The following is a 6,113-nucleotide window of genomic DNA, read 5'->3' on the forward strand; positions in this document are numbered from 1 at the left end:
ATTTATTTATCTATTTATTATTTATTTATTGCTAGATGTTTATTCCACTACCTTGTGAGGTTGTGCTACCTGCTGCAGAAAGGGATCTGAAGCGTAACAAATCATGTTTACTATCTTAGGTAGCAATGCTTTCAATATTACTAAATTAATGTGGCAGGAAATAGTGTGGTAGACACGTGAAAATTTACTGCATTTAAAACAAAAGCAAGCAAACAAACAAAACCCCCAAATTTAAATAAATTTATGGGAGGATGGGAAAAGAAAGTATAGAAAACTTAAGAGGATACCCATGATGGCCAATCTATGAAGGAAGAAAATAAAACAAAGGATTTCTCTCATCTCTGTACCTTTCCATTTCCTTTTTTAGAAGCAAAACTCACATTCTGTCCTCTCCCTCAAGATGCAAAAGCAGGAATTTCCCCATACAGTCAATTTCCTCCTTTCTGTCAAAGGAGGTAAGTATGATGATAGAAGTGATTAAGAATGGCACCAACTGTTCTTATGTACAGCATAACCCCCTACAAATATAGTTAGGTATTGATATGGCTCCATTATCATTGTCTAGGTTTCCCATACTCATTAATTGTGAAGCAAAACAATAGTAAGCAAGATAGAGAAAGAACATATGAGACGGATGGAAAATCTACCTAAATTTTATGTGTGTAAGCATTTCTTAAATGCATTTAAATAAAACAAATGTCACGACAAATATTTCTTTCTTTAAGAAGTATCCGTGTAAATACACAAGATAAGAAAATGGCAACAAATAAATAAATACAAATCTTGCAAATGTCTTCCAAATGGCTAAACTGAAAATTTTACCTAAAGTCAAATGAACAGCAGAGAAATGATGATGAATTAACCCTCATCCATTCTCATGAAACCATAACCGTTGTTGGTCTCACCTTGTTATCCCACCTTCATGAACAGAATGGAACCAGTGACAACAGTAAATGTACCAAAACCTATTTATTAAACACACAGATTGTTTGAAAAAGTATTTATGATAATTTGAACCCAAAATATTATTTAACTAGAGCTATGAACAAAATTTAAACTTTTTTTAGAGTTCAAAATGTGAATGAACAATTTGCTAAGTTTGCAGTTGCAGTTCACACTGTTTTCAAACTAGCAGTTACTTCCAAAAACATTTCCTAACTGTTTTAAATAAATATTGGATTCCATACAAAGCAGCAGGAAAGTACTGTGGTGCACACAAGCAAATCACTTACAAACTTCACATTGTTTCCGGGTTTTGTGGTCATCTGTCCGTGGACAAAAAACACAATGTCCACTCATGCATGCAGAAGGTTCTACTCAGGTGCATTGTGGCAATTTGTAATTTAGGACAGTCATACCAGACTTGACGGATTTAGACAGATTATGTGTATCCATCAGTCTTACTTTTATTTGTCCTTTGATCAACTGTTCAAGCTCCTGCAAAAAAAAAGTGCTGTCTTCTTAAATGTGATCTTTGCTTCCAGTTTGTGTTGTAGCCTAGACAAGTGATGCGGCTGGCAGTGGTAGCCACATCCATCATATTGAAAAATAGTGTCATTGGCCACCTGTTAATTTTCTGTCTGCAGGTAGTCATGTGGACTAAGTGGTCAAGTGTATCCACCCCAACCTTGTTTTTACTGTTGTCATGGATGATGTCTGGGTTTCTTTGCTCTCCACCCACTGACAGGTCATGGTGCATGCTTGACAGTAACAGCACAACTTTTGACTTCTTTGGAACATAGGAAACTAGGGTGAATTCCCCATCAAAAGAAAGGCAGAGCAGAGGATGGCCATTCATTAGTTACCGTGAATACCTGAAGTGGACTGAATGAGATGTGAATGAATGCTGACCTTTCAGATACATCCACTCAAAGTGGCCAAACAGGTGTAAGCCTTTTACTTATACAGAAAATACATTGGGGTAATGTGTTACCCCAGGCATGAATGTATTTTTCCATGTAGGGGAATGACTTACCCCAAACCCATGTTAACGCAGTGTTACCCCAAAGCATTAACATGGGTTTGGGATAAGATGTTACACCATATGGAAAAATACATTCTTGTCTGGGGTAACACATTACCCTGAGTAGTTTTTCATCCACAGAGAGCAAACCGTTCATGTAAGCTGGCTGTTCTTTGGGGATATTGTGCACTACAGTGCCAGTGACAATGTAGTAAAAAAAAAAATTTTTAGGTTTAATTTACATTAAGATACTGCACAAAATGTGTGTCTGGGGTAGAAAATTACCTCCTGGGAACATATAAAGGTTAAGACAACAACAAATACAACTTTAAACTACCATTAAAAAATTAGAAGCTCTGAAAATTGATAAAGGTCTCAGAAGTGAACAACCCCCTAGAGTGTTAATGGAAATGGGAACAGAAATTGGAAAAGCCAACAGAACACCACTATTTAAGAAAAGGCCTAGGGACACAGCAGGAAATTAAAGACCAAATAGTAAAACTTCAATTTGTAGAGAAAGTATTCAAAACTATTTTAAGCCATCAGGTAAGAAAATGCACAGAAAAGCACAGCTTGATTAAGAGATACTTGCATGAATTTGAAAAAGGAAGGTTATGCCTTACTAATTTGTTAGTTCTCATTGAGAATATTATTGTCAGGGTAGACAAAGAGAACACAGTGTAGACATCCTACTTAAAAGTTCAGGAAGCCTTTAATATCAGACATTTGTGTGTAAGGTCTAGAGTCACTATAGAAGAGATTGGCTTATTCATTTAAAAGAAAGTGGTTAAAGGACAGAGAACAAGTACCTATAAAATGGGAGCATTGTCAGGCAGAAAAGAAGCAGGTAATGAGGTCCCACTGAAATCAGTTCTGGTCTAGAGCATGGGAATGAATATATCCCAGGTTCAGAACAAGATGAAGCAGAAGGATATTAATGTATGAAAAGGGGCTCAAATAAAATGAAGGGCAGGTTTTTATAAGTTCTCCAAAAATATTTTTATTTTTTTTAAATAACCTTTTTTTTCTCCCAAAACTAATTCTCCCTGCCTTGGAAAACTGCCATTTCTTGAGCAAAATTATGATTTGGTAACACAGTAAAGAAAAGACTGTGAGTGTTTATACATGTGTTGTCAGTGTGGGGGGAGGGCACTTTAATTAGAGTGGCTTTGAGAGCTGCTCTAATTACACCATCCAGACCCTCACATGTGGGTCCCCGCACTGAAAAATGTTGGTGGTAGAGTTTTAACTAAAGCTCATTCAATGAGATTGAGTTAAAGCACTCCTACTGCCATTTTTCAGCATGGGGACACTGATACACATGACACTGGAGTCTGCTGGAGCATGGTAATTACCACATTACAGCAGACTCAATTAATCAAGTCTGATCTCATGTGCTGCACATGTACAGGTGCCCATAGTATATAGGAACTCTCAGTGATTCCAAAAACCTTGTCTACAATAGGTAGTTGAAGCACTAGTGAAAATGTTTGTGTGTGTTGTTTTAGGGTTGATAAAGGTTTTAAGTCTTACTGAAGAAGAGAAAAACAAATGAATCTCTTTTCTGAAAATGTGTGCTGCTTTGTACTATGTTTAGAGCTAGATATATAATGGGATTTCTGTTGTGTGGAAAATAATGAGGTTTTGAGAAATAATATAAATGCCCTGATTTGGCATTTAGAGTAAAAAAACAAACAAACAAACCCTCAACATTGGTGCAGGACAGAAATTAAAAATAGAAAAAAAATCTTCCTTTGGAAAATGGAATTTTTCAGTTGTCTGCCTAGAAGGCTCTGCCTATGCTAGTTATCAGACAAGAGGAAAGGTCTAAGGTCATAGTCATGATTCAGGCTTTTGAGGATAAGCATTTAATGCAAAGAAAGTTCAGGAGTTATAGTCATTGGCTCATGGACAGGCAATGCTGAGAAAGAGTTTTGTTGCTTCCCTGTAAGTCCCTCAAACAACTGATCAAATTTCTGCTTCCTCTGTTTTATGGCCTCATGATGATCATGGAAAGGATAGCCAATCAGACCACAGGAATATAGAGATGACTCCTGATATAGATGAGGGAGGCCATATCTAAACTGCAACAGCAGCATGCTGTCAGCATATACCTAAGGATGCTACAACCACAGTTGTTTGATACTCTCCAACCCAAGTTTGTCTATAAAGATGCTAGAGGGATCTTGCTGCTGCTACTATTCTTGGCATTATTTTGAGGGTTGAAGCAGTGGGTGGATTCGGGAGAAGGTTGTACCTGTGTTTATGACCTTTCCTGCCATTGTGATGCAGACATGGTAAGATTGACCTTAGCCTAGGTGTGAGGATGGGTACCACAGGTTTTTTGTCAATATATTTATTTTTTAGTAATCTAACATTTTTCTTTAAATGTGAGATGTTTTATCTTTTTTTTTCTGGCCTATGGAGTGGTGCTATTAGGAGTTCTTTCAGAATTTGGCCCATAATTTTAAATAAGCTAATGTTGCAGGGCACTAAGGTGTGCCTGCTCCTTAGGGGCAGAAATTGCCTAGAGAGAGGGCCCTAACAGCCAGGCAGAACCACCCTACAGGTGAAGTTTACCATGGCAGCAGGCTAATGAGGGAATTAGGTAGCACCTGCACCTGGTCAGCTGACCAGAAGAAGGCAGGGCCCTGGGCACATATAAACCTCAGGGCTGGGGGCAGTCAGTTCTCTGGCAGTAGCCAGAGGGAAAGGAGTTTATGCAGAAAAGTTCTATGGAGATGGTTGGCTGCCTGTATGGCTGCTGGTAAGACTAATGGGCTCCAGGAGCTCCTTAAGTACCTGGGGATAGGAGGCACACATTGCTGAGGGGGAAACTGGCCATCTTAAAGGTACAGGGTGTGGCCTCCAGTGTCATTGGTATTATTACTTGTATTATGTTATAGGCCAGGGGCTCATATTTATGTTGGGCCATAGAAAGGTCTCGGTGATGGCAGGAGGCCGAGCTAGACTAAAGCCTCAAAGACAATGTTTGAATACCACCTATGAGACATGGTAAAGGGGTGGTTTTGGACCCACGCATCTAGCCCATAAGGCTCAGGGTGTCTCGAGAGGTACAGACTTTGAGTAAGTTCCAGCAAGGGATCCAAAGGCAGCAGGATCTAGTGGGGTGCAGCAGGACCATGACTAAACAAACTCGTGGTCAGCCTCCCAACTTACTATTTCAACCAACAAGATGTGGCATTTGAGACTAGAAGGTGCCTGCAGGGTGAAGCTGGCATGTTCCTGGAGCCCTAGGAGCATCACGGCCATCCCTGGGGATCCTGCACCATGACAGCTAATTAATGTTGACAAGCAACACCTCGGATATTTCATTAACTCTGATATAAGGACAAGTAGTTTAAATATAGGATATTTAACAAAATGGCTACAGTTTAGGAATTGACAATATATAGTATGTAAATTTTAGTAATTAGCTGGGGACGTATAAGGTTTATAATCAGCTATAAAATTACAGTGAACTGTCATATAATAGTCCACAATATACATAACCTCCACTGTTTTATAAGTTATGCTGAATAGTTGCAATAAATATATTTTATAACTAAACACCTAAATTGAGTCTTGTCAGTTAATCAATTGCAGCAGAACTTATTGTTTCATACATTACAAAGCAAAACAGATTATTGCTTATCTTAATTTCCTGAAAAACAGTGACACTTCTAAGCAACAGATGCTTATTGAAAAGTAACTGTATGGATTGGGTTTTGTTGTGGAGCACCTTGGTGCTCCTGCTCTTAGAGAGGAGAAACTGCCATGGAGAGAGCCCTGGCAGAACATAATGAGCACAGCTGCAAGTTGCTGGGGCAACTAATAAGAATCAGCTGGCCAGAAGGGGGCAGGGCCTGGCCCTCATAAAGCCCAGGGCTGAGGCCAGGCTAGCAGTTCCCTGCCAGCAGCTGGAGAGGCAGGAGCTCCCTCAGTCAAGTTATGGGTAGAAGCCTGATTCAAGCATAGCTCATGATAGCTCTGGAGGCTTCAGCCATGATGCTAAGTTATAGCCAGGCGGCTTATAGTTATGTTATAGCCTAGAGGCTTGTGTTTTGCATTTGCATTGTTGCTATTACACCGGTGGTTTGGGTGAGGCTATAAGGGGTTGGAGGCGGCCTCATTGGGAACTCCCAAGGGA

At 39.4% G+C, this 6,113-nt stretch overlaps 1 long non-coding RNA gene across 1 annotated transcript in view; it reads left to right on the forward strand.

The window, feature by feature from the left end:
* The window catches only part of LOC102378207, a 3,252-nt gene extending 2,629 nt beyond the window's left edge, over nucleotides 1-623 (forward strand). Inside the window, exons 2-3 of the long non-coding RNA XR_323596.1 lie at nucleotides 368-455; nucleotides 566-623. This is a non-coding gene — a long non-coding RNA (uncharacterized LOC102378207). The remainder of the gene's footprint in view (nucleotides 1-367; nucleotides 456-565) is intronic.
* The last annotated feature ends 5,490 nt before the right edge of the window (nucleotides 624-6,113 follow it).

The sequence above is a fragment of the Alligator sinensis genome, unplaced genomic scaffold, assembly GCF_000455745.1.
Source record: "Alligator sinensis unplaced genomic scaffold, ASM45574v1 scaffold231_1, whole genome shotgun sequence".
Taxonomy (NCBI): Eukaryota; Metazoa; Chordata; order Crocodylia; family Alligatoridae; genus Alligator; species Alligator sinensis.